Genomic DNA, 19019 nt, shown 5'->3' with positions numbered 1-19019 from the left:
CTCTCCCCAGGATGGTGTTAGGCAGTTCCTACCACCTCGACGAATGAATATTTTTGGAACATAGGCCACAGATAAATACTTTTATCCAGAGTCAGTTTTCTTGTTCTGGTGATTACAATAGCAAGGTAGGGAAAAATAAATAGGGCCTCCTGTACAAACTAACGTTGTAATGAAGATCTAAATTTGCTCGTTATCCCTTGAAACAGTAGTTAGGAGGTACAGAGGGGACAGGCTATTGCTGCTCTTTTGCGAACTCTGCAAGGAGAAGGAAGCAATTTGAATAAAATATCTGACAAATAAACTGTTGGGAATTTGTCAGGAGTGTGTTGCTTGTCTCCACAGGAAGTCTGTGAGAAGAGCTGAAGGCCTGTAATGATGAGGAAGTCTTTGCCTGAGTCTTGGGTACATCCAGCACCGGGAAATCTCCTCCACGGCTCTATATTTGCCTGTCTGTGAAGCCCCATGTAGCCGCTGCTGACCTTTCCAGGCCAGTCATGTGCTCAAACCTAAAAGAATTCGACCAGGCTATTTAACATGAGGTCTATTTCCCTGTCTGATTCATACTTACCTTTGCACCTAGATTTGGAGACTTGTGTGATTTATGTGTACACAAATTATTTATTTTCAAATATACCTGTGTTCTTCCCTTACCATAAAGAATTCTATGTGAAAAAAGCCATTGTTTAGAAATCTGCCTTTACAAACAACTATGAAAACAGCTTACTATTTTTAAGGTTACATTTTAAATTTAAAAACCTCCATTTCTCAAGTAAGTCAATTCATAACTTAGAATCTTTTAAACCATATATATGTTAAGAGCTTATTGTGATTGTTGAGTAAAAATATAAATATTTGCATAAAAATAACTGAGAAAACATTTAAATTGATTTAAAATGTCTTATAGTCTTAAGGTCAAAAGTTGAAAGGTCTATATACTTAAATAGTCCATAAGAAATTGCAGGAAGGGAGGTTATCACATACCATACAATAAAATAAATGTATTTTCTAAATGAATGATCAGATTGGAGTTTGTTCATAGGGAATAGTTATTCCTTTGCTATTGTCAAGAAAGCAAAAGCAACAAACTCTGGTGAGGATGTAGAGAAAGAAAATATTTCCTCTTGCTGGTGGGTATCTAAATTAGTATAGCCATCATGGAGAACAGTATGGGAGTTCCTCAAAAAATGAACATTAGATCCCTCAGATAAGCCACCTTTTGAATTTGATGTGTTATCTCCTTTGGATAGTTCTCCTGTATGTCATTTGCTTTCATTCAAGAGGCAGGTGACAGTGTTTAAGTATTGTGATGCCAAAAGGGCCTAATGTATTTGATTCACTTGCTGTATGCCTCATTTAGCCTTAAATTGCAATATACTCCACAAGCAACTTACATAATGTCATTGCATAGTGACACTTGAAGCAAAAAAGATTTGCGCCAAATCAATGGACATTCAGCTACCTGAAGAAGTGTGCAAAATCTACACAGGTTATGCTTTAGTATTTTGGTGGTATGCTAAAGCCATTTTACAGATACTGTGCTAAACAAAATGTGATGCACAAACATACATAGATTAGAATAAAATAATGCAAATCTTATCTTATTGGTCTTGTTATGAGATGATATGTCCTTCAATTTCATTTTCGTATGTGCGTGCATCTGGGGCCTCTGTCTCAGGGCCCATGGTTGAGGCATTACAGGCACTGGCCATTGCTGTGCATAAGCATTTTTGAAGAAATACAAAGCAAATCCCTTCCTTTTCATTTATGGCAGGGGCTTATAAGGCCACTGTGTCACATATGCTTCCAATTAATCTCCTGCTAGGCTATCTGATTGAATTGTACAATCACTGAAATGTTTTAAAGGCTTAAATAATCTGTGACATAGCCATAGGTTAAACACTGTTGAACCATCTGACTTGTAATATGTGTTTAACATAAACAAATCATTTCACAGACACAAGCATGGCTAATAGGGTGCCATGACAGGAAGGCAGATGCCTTTGTCTTATTTTGTCCTTACACCCAAAATATTATAGGGCTTATTTTTAATATTAAAAATAAGGTACCGGGGGAAATTTCCATTTATTACAGTATAGACAAACAATCTGAATAATTCAGGCTAAGTATACAGAGAACAAAGTGAGGTTCATATTTTATAAGTATTCATGATTAATGTGGGTAAGCAGATAGATAATTCAGAAACTACACTACCCCTGCATGGTTCAGTTTGTTAGACTAGCGAGAACCAATTTACCGGATAATTTTGACATCTTCACCACTAAGTATAGAACCAAAGAGGAGAAATATCTTCTTATTTTTAGCTTAATTCAGGTCTTGATTACAATTTGATGATGTGAGATTGTACGGACTCAGTCACAAAAGGAGGTTATTCACAGTCTCCAAATTCCTGCTGTGCATTTTAGGTATGGCGTCACTCTTGCCCCCTGTTATTCTCATATTCTGGCTTTTGCCCTTGGTACAGACAGTGCTCATGAGAGCTGGTACCTAGGCCTTAGCTCCCTGTGATTTCATCCAATTAGGTGAGTCTAGCACCTCAAGAAACTCTCACTCAGAAGGCAGTAGATCTTCCTATATCAGGAAATGAACGATTTCCTTTGAAAGGACATTCTAAAAAAAAAGAGTTGTTTTATCATTATAATCCTGGCAGGGAAGGAAATAACAGAGTGGCACCTAAGATTTTGGTAAAATTTTTAAAATCTCTGTCCTTCTAGTTACCTCTACTGCTTTCTTTTTTCTTATGAAATCTCTTTAAACGGTTTTAAAAGCCAGTCATACAGAGAAAGGACCATAAGAAATCATGCGTGCAGAACATTCAACAGAAAGGGTCAGTGGCTTAGTCACTTTTCTCTTGTTGCTCAGACAAAATACCTGACACCCAAAGTTAAAGGAAGAAAGGTTTATTTAGTTCACAGTCTGTAGAGGTTTCAGTCCATAATCAGCTGGCTCCAAGGCAGGGTGGCCTGGCAGACAGGCTAGGCAGAGGAGAAACAGTGAACGGCAGCAGAAGACAGCAAAACAAGCTCTTTCTATCCCAGAAGTATCCCATCCCCATCCAGGCTACTTAGGGTAGGCAGTACTCACACCCTGGACCCCAGTGCCCTCCATCCTGGCAGGAATCAGTTTCAGCATCCACGTGCTAGATCCAGCCACCTCTGAAAAAACCCCACCTATGACCACATGAGGCTGTGGGGAAACATCTAGACACAAGCCATAACAGTCAGGGTAATGAACGTTGTTCTCAAGTTCAAGTTTTGCATTACGTTTGCAGCGTATCAATGGGCAGTCGTCTCAGATGGAAAATGTGGCTTTTCACAAGCCCTCAAGCCTACAGTGGTCTTCTTCCAGAGTCTTTCAAGTTTCACAAGTTTCTCTTCTTTCACCCAGTTGCAATCAATTGAGCCATGTTGATCAGCAGATAGGGACACGGATCATATGCACCTGTGTGATAAGAAGCTAAATGAACCAACATTGAGCTCTAATAGAAATGTTGGGAGCTACTGAAAGTCAATGGATTGGAGCCTGGGAGATAAATGTTTCAATTGATAGCAGGCAGCATATTTCCTTGCTGAATACTCTGTTCAGGTACATGGAATCACTGACTGACATATACACAGAGTATATAGATGCTCTATTATTACATAGAAAGACAAACTGCAAAAGTTATTCTTTATTTCTTAGACTTGTTATAAATACACACATGGATACCAGAAATAAATATTTTACTAAAATTTTATTTCATTAATTCAAATGTTTACCAAGAGCCTTTTTCATTCATTCATTTACTCCATATTTGTGCTATTCAGAACTGAATGAGCCACACGCTCTAAAATGCTCTACAAAGACATCAAGCTACAACCCGTTATTACTCCCAGGCGGAGCTGGCTTCATTGGGGGAGGGAATTGGCACAGTCCCACAGTGCCCATATTAAAAAGGCGTTCACACCGCTTAGCTCTGCATTGTCACGGTCTGGAGATTCTTGTAATTCTTTTTTTTTTTAAACATAGGGACTTGTATTTTAATTTTCCAGTAAAGTCCACAAATTATGTAGCTGAATCTGCTCTGAGTCAGGATGAGGCGGTGTCAGGTAAGGTTGTGTGAATCTCAAAGTGAACCAGAGTCCCAGCATTCTTTTAAAAGGCAGAGGGTACTAAGAATGTAGATGAGCAGTCCACTGGGTTTTTTCAAATCTCAGTATTCAGAAAGTGTATGCATTGGGATTTAGCTCTTGGGCAAGGAGGATATGAGAGCTGAGCACCAGAAAGGCGGAAGAGATTCTCACCCAAGGAAAATCTAAACTCCCCAATATGTGATTTCAGAAATTTAAAAATTTAAAGTATAAAAAACCCTGAATCATATATAAAAGGCATTGTCTCTGAAGCCATTCCTTACCCCTACTTTTATTTATTTTATCTTTAAATGTTTGCTACTATATTATGCTAACTTCTAGACCTCATTCACATATAGAAAAAAATACATAGATTTCCTCACCTATCATCTAGCTTCAACACTTAGCAATGTTTTGGCAATCTTCTATTCATTTGTCTATTTTTATTGAAGTAATTTAATTTAATTCAAATTTTTATATTTCAGCCATAAATATTACAGTGTAAAAGTTCAAAATTTATTAAAACTATTATCCTGTCAATAACTTTAGTCTCTTCATATATCACTTCAATTTTAATTTGAACACAGAAGTGAGATCATTAGTACTTGCTTTGTTGTACCTGCTTTATTTTACTTAGTTTAATATCCTTGCGGTTCATCTACATTATCACAAACGATAGAATTTTTTTCTTTTTCTGTCTTTTCATGTGTATATGCTTGTGTATGAGTCTGGATATCATTTTTTATCCATTCTTCTGTCAATGATGGGCTCTTGGGATGTTTCATATTTTGAACATTACAAATAAAGCTGAAATATGCACTATCCCACATACTGATTTCATTACCTTTAGATATATATTCAAAAGAAAGATTGTTGATTATCTGGTAGCTTTATGTTTAATATTTGAGGAATTTCTCTAATGTTTTCATAATGGCTGCAAAAATTTATATTCCCAACAATAGTAGGCAAGGGTTCCTTTTTCTCCATATCCTCATCAACATCATTTTCTTTTAATAATAAACATTATAAAAGGCATGAGATGGTATGTCATTATAGTTTTGATTGGTATTTCCTTCATTCTTAGTGATGTCAAATAATTTTCACATACCTATTGGCCATTTGTATGTCTTGTTTTTAAAAATGGTTGTTCAGACCCATCATGCATTTTGTAGTCAGGTTTTTGTATTCTTGCTTCTGAGTTATTTGAGCTCCTTATATATTTTGGATACCAATCCTTTATCAGATGTATGGTTGGCCAATATTTTCTATGACTCCATAGGCTATCTCTGCACTCTGTTGATGGCTTCCTTTGATATGCAGAAGCTTTTAATTTGATGTAGTCTCATTTTATCTATTTCTGGTTTTGTTGGTTGGACTTTTAGGGTTAGGGTCAAGAAATCATTGCACAGACTATTTCCATGAAGTGTTACTGCTAGGTTTTCTGCAAATATCTTTAGCATTTCAGGCCTTATGTTTGTGTCTCTGATTCATGTGGCACTATTTTTGTACGTGATATGTGATAAGAGTCCAGTATTATTTTTTTACATGTGAACATCTAGTTTTCTGGTTATTTATTACAGAGATGGTTCTTTCCCAAGTGTGTGTTAGGCACTTTTGTTGATTAGCTGACTATTCATTTTTGGGTTTATTTCTGTTCCTTTTATCCTATTCCTTTGTTTAATGTGTCTGTTTTTAAGGTAGTACCATGCTTCTTTGATTTTTAATGTTTTGTAGTTTATTTTGAAGCCAGATAGTATGATGTCTCTGGCTCTGTTCACTTTGCTCAAAATAGCTTTGGTCATTCAGAGTCTTTAGTGAGTCTACATGTATTTTACAATTTTTTTATTTCTGTGAAAAATATCATTGGAATTTTGATAAAGTTTCCATAGAATCTGTAGATTTCTTTCCGTAGTAGAGGCATTTTAATATCAACTCTTCAAGTCTATGTATATAAGATTTCATTCTATATACTACATGTGCCTCTATTTCTTTCATCAATAATTTATGGTTTTCAATATGCTGATATTTTATTTCCTTGCTTAGTTTATTTTATCTCATTACATTTTATTGATCCTATTTTTCCAGTTATTTTTATTAATACATATTTGTTATTATAAATAGGATTATCTTCTCAGCTTCCTGTCTGGATAGTTCATTATTGGTGTATAGAAATACCATTGATTTTTAAATGTTGATTTTTTTATCCTGAAACTTTAATGAATTCATTTTTCAGTTCTAGAAGATGTGTATGTGTAATCTTCAGATTTATCTGTATGCAAGAGAAGTTAGTCAGCAAACAGACAATATCAGTTTTTCCTTTCCCTTTGTATGTCTTTTATATCTTTCCAAAATTTTTTAAGTAGGACTTCTAGCATTAAGGGAAATAGTAAGATGAGTAGCCATGTGCTGTTTTTGATTCTAGAGGAAAAGCTTTTAACTATTCACCGTGGTCTATGATGTTACCTATATCTTGTAATAAATATTTTGAGGTACATTCCTTCTATTCCTAATTCATTTGAAGTTTTTTAAAAATTTACTTTAAAAATAGAAGAAGGAAAGCATATTAACAAACAGACATCCATTTACAAAATCGCATAAGAACAATACAAGCAATAGAGGGTTACAGATAAAGTGGTAGGAAATTAACAATGGTTGTTGTATTACATATTGATATCTTCAAAGTGGTTTCTCAGGAAAACAGAGACATGCAAGATTGATCAAATAAGTAATCATTAACTGTTCCTTTCAGTAAAGTGATAGAAGTCAGTAGTACAAGTATGTTAGCCATCCTGTATATACATACTTAATTTCCCCTTCTTTCTTTTCTCTTTTCCTTCACCCCAGTTGCTTTTTACTTTTAAGCATTTTCCTTTCATTTTAAAATATTTGTCATGCCTCTTAATTTTTATTTACTCTTTCAGGTTCTTACACTAGTGAGACAATACATTGCTTACACATGCAGGTCTGGTTTATGTCACTTATGAGTATGGTCTCTAGGTATGACCATTTACTTGTAAAAGCCTCGAGTTTATCTTTCTTTACAGCTGAGTAATATTCCATTATATAAAAGTACCACAATTTTTTTATCCATTTCTCAGTGGATGGACATTTGGGTTGCTTGCACAATTTAGCAATTACAAATTGAGCTACTATACACATGGTTGCACATATATCGCTGTGAGTGATATGATGTTTTCAAATCTTCTGGGAAAATACCCGGATGGGGAATAGCTGGGTTGAATGGGACCTCTAGACCTAGTTTGCTGAGGAATCTCCAAACTGATTTCCACAGTGGTTTCACCAGTCTGCATTCCCACCAGCAGTGGAGAAGAATTCCTATTTCTCCACAGCTTTGCCAGCATTTGTTATTGGTTGATTTCTTCATGATAGCCATTCTCACTGGGGTAAAATGAAATCTCTATGTTGTTTTAATTTGCATTTCTCGAATGACTAATGATGTTGAACATTTTCTCATGTATTTATTTGCCATTTGTATTTCTTTATCTGAGAAGTGTGTATTCATCTCACATGCCCATGTTTGGATTGGGTCTTTGAATTTGGGGGCGGGGGGCTGATGTTTTTTAATTCTTTGTATGTTCTAGATAGAAGCCCTTTGCTGAGGGACAGTCAGCTAAATTTTTTTCCCTATTTATGGGTGTTCTTTTTACTCTGCTGGTCATTTCTTTAGATGTGCAGAAACTTTTTCAGTAGGATGAGATCCCAGTTGTTGATTCTTTGAAGTATTTCCCTTGTGGTTTGGTTTTCATTCATGAACTCTCTGCCTACCCCAATGTCGTCAAGATTTTTACCTACTTTCTCTTCCAATAGGTTTCATGTTTCTGTTTTAATATTGAGATCTGTGATCCATTTTGACTTTAATTTGGTGCATGGTGATAGACTTGGTTCTATTTTCAGTCTTTGGCAGGTGGCAAGCTAATTATTCCAGCACCATTTATTAAAGAGGCTATCTTTCTTCCAGTGAGTTTGTTTGGACCCTTTGTCAAAGATTAGGTGGCTGAGTGTGTTTTTGGTTGTGGCTGTTTCTTCCAGTCTGTTCCATTGATCCTCAGGTCTGTTTTTTTAGCCAGTACCAGATTGATTTTATTACAGTAGCTTTGTAGTATAATTTCAGGTCAGGGATTGTGATTCCACCTGACTTGTCCTTGTTGCCAGGATTGATTTTGCTTTTCTGTGTCTCTTCTGGTTCCAGATGAATTTAAGGATTGTTTTTTTCTAGATCTGTGAGGTATACTAACGGTAGTTTAATGAGAATTGCATTGAATCTGTACAATAATTTTGTACAGATTCACAATGTTGATTCTTCCTATCCATGAGCAAGGAATGTTTTTCCACTTATTGAAATCCTCTTCAATCTCTTTTTTCAGAGTACTGTAGTTCTTAATGAATAGATCTTTTACTTCTTTTGGTAGATTGATTCCTAAATATTTCAATTTCTTGGAAGCTATTTTACCACAAAAGAATATTGAATCTTGTCAAATGTTTTTCCCACACCTATCCAGATTATAATTTAGTTTAGTCATTAATTTTGTTTATATGGTGTATCAGATTATAGGTTCATATATGTTGAACCACTTTTGAATTTCAGGCATGAATTTCACTTGAAAGAGTCTTTTAATATACTATCAAATACCATTTACTAGTATTTTGTGGAGACTTCCTACATTTATATTCATTAAGAGTACAGCCCTGTAGTTTTCTTTTCTCAAAGAGTTCTTTTCTGGCTTGGTGTAGGGTAATGATGGCCTTGTAAATGAGTTTGGAAGTATTCCTTTCTCTTTAATTTTGTGGCAAAGTTTGATAAGGATATTAGTTCTTCATTATATGTTCAGTACAATTCAGGCATGAAGCCATCAGGTGTTCATCATTTTGTCACAAGGGAATTTTTATTGTTAACTCAATTTCCTTCCTGAGATTTTCTTTTTCTTGATAACTCACTTTTAATCCATAAAATATTTCTCAGAATTTTCCATTTTCTAAGTTATCTGGTATGTTGTTCATAGCAATTTCATAATTCTTTGTGGGGTTTTTTTGCTACCAATTATAATATATTCTTTTTAATTTCTAATTTTTGAGTTTTTAATTCTCATTTATCTAGGTAAAGGTTTATCTTTTCTAAAATAACTTTTTATTTTAGTGATCTTTTATATTGTGTTTTGTGCTAGTCAGTTTGTGTTGAGTGGCAAAATACCTGAGAAAAATAATGTAAAGGAGGAAAAATTTATTCTGGTTTATGATTTCAGAAGATTCGGTCCATGGTTACTTAGTCCTTTCATGTTAGGGCAAATGAATAGTGAGCATCATGAGGAGAGCACAAGGTATAGCACAGCTATTTTCTTCATGATGACTTTGAAGGAAAGGGGAAGTAAAGGGGAGGGATGAGGGGAGAAGGAGGGAACAGCAGAGAAAGGAGGGAAGAGTACAAAGTGGGGAGAGGAGATGAAAGGAGGGAGAAAGAGATAGGAAGAGGGGAAAAAAGAAAGGAGAGAGAAAAGGCGAGATATCTGATAAACACCCCCCTTCCACTATTGTTTCGTGTGGGTTCCCAATATATTGAATTGTGCTGACCATGTTCTGGGTAAGTCTCCCTGCTCAGTTTGCTCCATATGTCAATTATTTATAGAAATACCTTCATAGACACACCAAGACATGCAATTCACTAATTTTCCTAGGTAGGTTTCCTGGATAGCTATTAGCTTCCCTCTTAGAATTGCTTTTGCTACATCCCATAAGTTTTATTATGTTGTGTTTCCATTTTCACTTGTCTCAAGATATTTTCAAATTTTTCTTTTCCTTTCTACATTGATTCAGTGGTTGTTCAGGTTTATGCTAGTTAGTTTCCAATATTTATGAATTTTCTAAACTTCCTGCTGTTGTTGACACATAGTTTTACATCACTGTGGTTAGAAAATGTACTTGACTTCTTTTCAGTCTTAAATTTGTGGACTTGAATTGTGGCATAACTTTGGATCTATTCTGGAGAGTATCCTGTATGTACTTGAAAAGAATGTGGACAGGTATGACTGAAAATTACAGTGAGTACTTAAATTTTAAAACATTATTGCACTAAAAGCCACATGGCTATCAGCTTCCAGTTGTTAGTAACCACCAAACAAAAAACAATAGTAAAACACAGAAAATAAAAGTATAGAATAAACACATTTTAAAAATCATCTATTCACAAAGGAAGAGGAGAAAATAGAAAAAGAGGAAGAAATAAGATATCTATAGAACAACCAGAATATAATTAGCAAATGGCAATGAGTCTTTATCAATAATTACTATAAATGTAAATAGATTAAATTATAAAATCAAAAGCATAAAATTCCTTCTTGTTTAAAGCACTTATATCCCATCATTATTGCTACTTTCTGAAGCAATCTTGTGTACTTTCTGAAGTCTTCTGTGAGTGTCTTAATGACAAGTTCTAATAAAAAGTACAGTGAATGCTGTACTAAGTTCCATAAACAGAAAAATAGGCTCATAAGAACAATTGTGTGTCCTCATTTACCTTACTCACCAGAGATGGCATTGTGCAACTTCTGCCTCCTCCACAAAATGATCATGATAATAAATGTTTTAATTGCAGTACGTCAAGGCAACAACAGTGCTATTAATGACACAAAATAGGACTTTCAGAACTGTTTTAAACACTGGAAAGAATAATGAAATATGTGGTTCAAGGCAAGGAAGAGTATTTTCAGGAAGATTAATGCCAGTGTATCTTTTACTGTAATAAAATGTTTAAACACATAGTATTTCTCAATCATACATCATATTCCACTGTATTGAAAGTAATGTTTTGTGTATGTGTGTTAGATCAAGTCCAAATGATTCTTTCAAGATTTTCTGTAACTGAGGTATTAATAATCCTTTATATTGTTGGATTACAGCACATCTATCCTTTTATGTTTATTAATATTTGTTTTGTATATTTGGGTCTCCAATATGGGGTACATATATATTTATAATTCTTACTTCTTCATGAAAGATTGACCTTTTCTCAGATACAATTACCTTCTTTGTCTCCTTTAAAGGTTTTTGACTTGAATTTTATTTTCTGATTCAAGTGTTGCTACTTCTTTTTTGATTTCCAGTTATATTTCCCAACCCTTTGTTTCCAAGCTGTATGTTCCCTTAAAGGTTAAGTTTAAAGGTTTCTTATAAGAAACACATGGTTGAGCCTTATTATTGTAACCACTCAACCACCATATTTTTTGTTTTGTTTATTTCTTATTAGTACATGTTTGCAGTACATAATGGTCATATATAACATAGGGAATTTTTACCTGTACATGACACAGCATAATTCTTTTTTGATCCTCTTCCCTCCTCTCCCTCCAACTGTTCTTCCCTCCCCATTTCTAAAAGCTTTGCTATATGTCTTTGATTGCATAATTTAATCTATTTACACTTATGGTAATCATTGCTAAAGACTTATTGTCATTTTCTAATTGTATTCTGGTTGTTCTATAAAAGTATCTTCCTCTTTTACTATTTTGTCATCTTCCTTTGTGAATAAATGATTTTTGAATGTGTTTATTCTAGACTTTTATCTTTTGTGTATTTACTATTGATTTTTGTTTGGTGGTTACTATAAGGTGGAAACTGATAACAACTTAACTTTGATTAAATAAAACATTATTCTAACTATAGTCATTTTTAATCATCATCTTCACACTTTATAGTGTAGTTAAAAGTACCACGATTTATGTACCACCATTACCGTATTAGAGCATTTTGATTTATCTTCTTATCTTTACACAAAGTTTCGTATTTCCTATGTTTTCATGTTGTTACTATCCATTTGTTTTGCTTAAAGAAAATGCATTTAATATTTCTTGTAAAACAATTCTACTGGTGACGAAATTCATCCATTTTTCTTTGTCTGAGAAAGTATCTCTCATTTCTGAAGGATATCTTTGCTAGATACCCCATTCTTGCTTAGCAGGGTTCTTTTTCGAACACCTTGAATATAATATTTTGTTTTATCTTGGCCTGTAAGATTTCTACTGAGAATTTCACTGATAATTGTATGAGGGTTCTTTTTATGAAGCTTGAGGCCATCCTGGAGTCTACAATCACAAGGCTGGTTTGTGGCAAGCAGCCATGGGGGCTAGCTTGAAGCTTGTAGTAAGCCCAGATACTGAGTTTTCAGGGGTTGGCCTAGTTTTAGGGTTCACTAGAAGAGGGCTGGAGTTGGGGGTCCATGCAAAGTTGCGTGTTCATCTCTTTCTCTTTCCTCCAGAGGAAAGTATGTGTCTCTGGACTTTGTTTTACAAGCTTGAGAAAGGCAAGTCATGGATTATCTGAAGCTGCCTTTCTGACTTTCTCAATGCACTTCTTGTTTCTTGGCTATATCCAGGTGCTGAGACCTCTAAGCTGAATTTCTTAGCATTTATTTATTTACTTATTTATTTATGCATGTGTCATTGATCAAAATTGATGTTTCTTTGAGAGTATAAGTGCTGGAAACTCCTATTCCATGAACTGGCTAACATCATATAGAAAATGTAATTTTTTAAACATTATATCAAGAAAGAGAATATCTGGTTGTTCCACTTGTACTACTTTTAAAATTGGGTTGGGTGGTGTTACCTGAGCCATTCATTTCAAAGTTTTCGTTAGCTATGCACGAGTTTTAGTAGTCATTGATAATTATTGGTTTGATACATTATTTCATTAAGAGGTAGTTTATTTATAATTCCATCATTCTTTCTACTTTTCATAACTTAAATTCTTTAACATAGAATGACTTTCTTTCATTTGCTCTTTACTCAGCAGAAAATGTAGTTCACATGGAAAGTCACCATAAATTTACTTCATCCTGCTCCAGCTTGTTTCCTAGCCGCTCTTCAGAATAATAAATTGGTACCTTAGCAACCTCTAGTGGTGACCAGTGAAGCATCTTTTTTGATACAAGTATAAGCTCTTGGATTTTAAAGATATTTGATTATTTGTTCATTGTAGACATTATTATCTTTAATACTCTGATTGACTCCTCTGTTGTTAGTGGAAACCCCTCAAGTAGTCTCTTGTTCCCCTCTGACATATCTGCAAAAGTCAAAGATATTCCTTTACTTCTGACATAGCAACTATGCTGATTCACCTTGTATCTTTTCTTCCCCTGTCCTGGAATCCTGCATTTCTTTAAGAATCTCTCAATATTCTCATGGAAAGTGATCGTTGTAGATCTTTATCTGTTCTTCCTTTTGACCTTTTCCACCAGTGATGGCAAAACTGACTTAGTGCCCTTTATGTATTAATGTATTAGTCCATTCTGCATTACTCCTATGAAATACCCAAAACTGAGTAATTCTATTAAGAAAAGAAGTTTAGTTTGTCTCACAGTTCTGGAGGTTCAATTGCAAGTTGCCACATCTGGTGATGGGCTACTTCCAGGCACACATCTGAATGGTATAGAATATCACATACCAACAAGAAATGGCAAGAGAAATGGAGCACAAGGCCATGTGTGTCTTCTGGTTTCTCCCTCTTTTTACAAAGCTACCATCATGAAATCTTAGGGACTACAACATAATGGCCTTATCTGATCATCCATCAAAGGTTCAACTTCTAAAAACCATTCAGATTAAATTTCTACTGACTTAAGAATTCACAATGAGAATGAAATTTCAACATACGAACCTTTGGGAGGGACACACTACATCAAAACTCTAGCAGTGAATGTGCTATTAGTAACATCTGATTGGCATTCTGGGTACAGGGTCAGAGGACCAGCTTCAATTGTCTTTCAGCAAATTCTGCTAAGGTATCTTACTTAGATACAGTAGATTTTACAGCAGTAACCTACCCTAATATTTTAGAGGCTTAATACACCAATAGTTTATGTCTAGCTAATGCTACAAATCCATTATGGGTTGAGTGTATGGTCTTCATGATCTCTCAGAACCCAGGTATGCACCATCATATTTTCCTGTACCCTTTGAAATACATATCTCCTCACTCATGTAAATGGAGAAGAGAATACTTGAGGGTCTTACACTGATAATTTAATACCTTAATCCTATAGTGGCTCAGGTCAGTTCAACTCACAATCCAGTGTGTTATGATGTGATTTCAGCTAGCTACAAGGTGAGAATGCTCAATCTTCTCATAAACTAAGAAGAAGGAAACTGGATAAGGACAAACACTAGATGCATTATAGAAAAGTTAATTAAGCTGAGTTTGAAGCATTTTGATGACACAGGGGAACCATCAGAGAAGAACTGGAAATCTGTGCAAGGTATGCAAAATAATCTCTGTAAAAACAGAAAGGTTTCAGTCGTATAAATATAAACAAAAAAATTTATTGCTATGTAGTCATGCCATTTTGGGTCAATCACTTATGCTCATTGGATTATATCTTTTCCTTAAAAACTAACTCATTAATAAAAATGATGTTTAATTATTTAGCAATTATCCACTTTTTTAGAAAGTGAAATCTATGTATAACATAGCTAATAAAGCAGATATGAGTTGAGTATATCTCATCTGAAATGCTGAAGAAGAGTTTTGGTAGCTGTATGTTTTTTTAGTTTTGGAATATTTGTATAACATAATGAAATGTACTGCATATTGAGCTGAATATACACATGAAATTCATTTATGCTTCATGTGTACCATAAGGAAATTTTATATAACATTTTTCATATGCCTACATTTTAGCTGTAACACACTGCATGAGGTCAGGTGTGGAATTTTCTACATATGATGTGTTGGTACTCAAAAAGTTTCACATTTTGGAACAGTTAAATTTAGATTTTTGGATTGGGGATTGGGAACATTATTATAAGTACACTTTGTGAAGGATTGAGAGCTGAGACTTCAAAGTTTCCCCCTTCTCCATCTCCATTCACTGGCTCTTGCAGTTCCAGTAAAAAATGGATTCCTCAGACATCATGACTGATGATTCTTGACTTCTTGACTTCCAGTCCTTAATAGTAACCAGTAGCATGCCTCCGTGACATATTTTAAGACTTCATGTAGAAAAATCAAATCACTATTACTTAAAGATGGAGAGTACACTACAGAAAATACAGAAATGATTTGAATATTTCCTTCTGAGACCATTTTGAATCATGATTATTTTCACTATAATAATCCAATATCCTATAAGTCTATATGTAGTTGTGTGTGTAAGTATGCATGGATAAAACGGTGGTGCTACTGCTGCTATTTTTTCCTCAAATTTTTAAAGCTGTGTCTTAAAGTGAAGATGAATTAATATAAAGCAAATTTTGAACTGCATAAAGAGTGGCTGTCATTGGAAAATCAGGGAGGAGACCAAGATAGCAGAGTGCTGAGTGTCAGCTATGCAGCTTCTCCAAAGCAAAGTGCCAAGAGTCTGGAAACAGCCCAGAGAAAAATCAAAGGGATTTCAGGGCACATGGAATCCATGGGGGAACTGACAGGAGAAGAAAACAGGATTCACTGCTACAAGACAAAGAGCTCACCACCACAGACCTGAGTCCACCTGGTGTGGCTGGAGCAGCTGTGTAGCTGACCCGGTGGGCGAGGAATGAGTGAAAGCGACTTTGCTCCCCACTGTGACCTGGACTAGACTGGGAGAGTCTTGTGTAATCAGAGGGAGCAGTGAGAACATGAGACACTTTACTGAGCAACCCACCCTGCAGTCATCAGTTAGTGAGTGAACCAGAATGACACCCCACACACAGAGCAGAGAAAGAGCAGCTCAGTATGTAATTTTATCTCAGGGTTTGAACTCCAGCAGCAGAATAGCACCAGGGTTGCTTTAGTGACAACATCCAGGAGTGGAATGAGGGAAAGGCCAGCCAGCTGGTCACAGCAGACAGCCAGCAGTTGAACAGTTGTCTGGGGGAAGTTGGCTGAGAAATAGGAGGTGAGACCCAGACTCCTCCATTTTGGTAAACATGGTTTTAGCCCTAGCTAAAAAAACACTAGAAGCAACCCCCTGGCCTGTGACTGGCAGCTCAAGAAGGCAAGCAGCCTTGGCCTGTGGTGAGGCAAGGACACACACACACACACACACACACACACACACACACACACACACACATCCCCTCTGCTGTCCTTGGTTCAGTGGCACAAAAAGGCAAGAGGCCTTGGCTGGCTGTGGACAAAGGTATGCCACATCTGGCTAAAAGCCCCCAACAATAGCCGTGCCACTTCCCCAACATTTGACTGCCTTGAAATTTCTTTTGCCAGATTAATCAGTCCACTGCAGCCCTTAATCTCAGTCTTAGGCAAAGTCTCTGGACACAAGCAAAATGCAGACAAACTTTGTGCCAAGCCATAACACACACTGTCTGGAGTTCAACAACCAATGGAGTCCTTCTTCCCAATAGAAACCTCCTGAACCCAGTCCTTACTGGTAGGAATTCTATCAGCCCTCTGGTCTTCTGAGCTCTGACCAGAATCTCCCAAACAGAACAGCCAAAGGCGTTCCAGCTCTACTCTTTCAGGCGACATCTCCAAATCTTTCCAAACTCTTCCCACAAGCCATTTCCCAAGGCTCTCAAACCACATGGTCAAGTATAGTCACAGCAATTACCCCGCTCCTGGTACCAAATTCTGTCTTGGTTAGTTTTCTCTCGTTGCTGGGACAAAATACCTGACGCCCAAAATTAAGGAAGGAGAGGTTTATTTCACTTACAGTTTGTGGAGGTTTTAGACCATACTTGGCAAGTTACAAGGCAGAGTGGCACATGGCAGAGGGCGACAGCTCATGGTGGTAGAACACAGCAAAAGCAGCAAGCACTAAAAGGGAGGAATGGCCCCAAGCAGCCTCTTCCTCTCCCATACATATACAAACTATCCACCCCAGGGTGAGTGTAGCTCTCACACCCATAATCAATCAAACTCTAAAAGCCCGCCCCATGACTGCATAAGGCTTTGGGGGGACACACAGACACAAACCATAACAGACAGTACTCTGAAAAAAGAGATCAAAGAAGATATCAGAAATGGAGAGATAACCCTTGCTTTTGGGTAGGAAGAACCAACATAGTGAAAATGACTATACTCCCCAAAGTTGTTATACACATTTAATGCAATCCCAGTAAAAATACCATTGGCATACCTCACAGAAAAACAGTCTAATTAAGCAAAAACAATCCTAAAATTCATTTGAAACCAGAAGAAACCTACAATAGCAAAAGCAGTTCTATGCCACAAAGGCAAGACAGGAGGTATTATAATTCCTGACTTGAAATTGTATTACAGAGCTACTGCAATAAGGACAGCATTGTTCTGGCAAAAACAAAACAAAACAATACAAGCAAACAAACAAAAACCCCAAAAACATACTTGAGGATAAATGGAGTAGGTTAGAAGATAGAGAAATAACGCCAAACACACTCAGCCATCTTATCTTTGACAAAGGAGCTAAACACATTTACTGGAAGAAAGACAACCTCTTTAATAAATGGTGCTGTAAAAATTGGCTTTCCACATCCTGATCACTAAGACTAGATCCATGTATATCACCAGGCACCAAACTAAAATTAAAATGGATCAAGGATCTAAATATTAAAACAGAAAAACTGGATGTGCTGGAAAAAAAGAATAGGTAGAACTCTTTAAGACATAAGTATAGGCAAAGACTTCATGAACAAAATCTTGACTGCATGGGAAATACTACAAAGAATCAACAACCGGTATCTCATCTTAATTGCCCTGCAAAAGAAATCACCAGTAGAGTGAAAAGAACCCACAGAGTGGGAGAAAACTCTTAGTCACTTATTCTTCAAACTAAGAACTTATATCTAGAAACATCTAAAGAAATGAAAAATATGAGGTCCTCCAAATTTAAAAACCCAATCCAAAACTGTACATCTCAAATGAATAGACACTTCTCAGAAGATGAAGAGCAAATAGCAAATAAATATATGAATAAATGTTCAACATCAGTGAGCATTCAAGAGATGCAAATTGAAACAATGCTTAGATTCCATCTCACTCCAGAAATAATAGCTACCATTAAGAAATCAACAAATAACAAATTCTGGCAGGGCTCTGGGGAAAAAGCAACTCTTCTGTACTGTTGGTGGGAGCATAGACTAGTGCACCCACACCCACTTGGAGATTCCCCAGAAAATTAGGACTAGAGGTTCCTGTCCACCCAGTTATTCCCTTTCTTGAGATCTTCCCAAGAGAATTAAAAGCACCATACCACATTGATATATGCACATTCACGTTTATGGCAGCACAGTTTGTAATAGCTAAATCTTGGAAACACTCAAATGCCCATCAACTGATGAATGGATAAAAAAGATGTTTTTTTATTCAGGGGAGTACTACTCAACCATAAAGAAGAATAAGCTTGAAACATTTCTAGCTAAATGGATGGACCTTGAGACCATACTTCTAAGTGAAATAAATGAAACACATATGTGTAAATATCGCATTGTCTCTCTGGTGTAAGAAACTGAAAGTGTGAATAAGAACCAAAATGTATAATAGATACTGTGAAAGAGGAAAAATTATCCAAAAGGGAAGGGAAACTGGGGGATGGAGAAGGAAGGGAAAATGAAAAAAAGGAAAAAATGGTAACAAAGCTTTATAAATAAGGAAGGGAAGAGGGGTTGAAGGGAGAGCAGGGGAATGGGAAGAAAGAGAAACTGAATTGTATCATGTGCAGGTATAAGTTCCCTATGATAATTATGTGATCATTATGTATATCTAAATTGTACCAATAAACTTAATATACAAAAAAAATATATAAACTGCAAGGGGAAATGTTCTCAGATACTCAGAGAAAAGTACTTGTGCCAGTATAGAAATTCATCAAATGGAGCCAATTTAATTTACTTGTAATTTTTTCACTCCTGCAAGCAAGATGTGATAGTAAAACACCAATTTCTGAGGCTTTTGTCTACTTAGAAAAAAATT

Source organism: Chinchilla lanigera, unplaced genomic scaffold, assembly GCF_000276665.1.
Source record: "Chinchilla lanigera isolate Chin_1 unplaced genomic scaffold, ChiLan1.0 scaffold00003, whole genome shotgun sequence".
Taxonomy (NCBI): domain Eukaryota; kingdom Metazoa; phylum Chordata; class Mammalia; order Rodentia; family Chinchillidae; genus Chinchilla; species Chinchilla lanigera.
The sequence above is the reverse complement of the archived record's forward strand: the minus strand, read 5'-3'. Positions refer to the sequence as shown.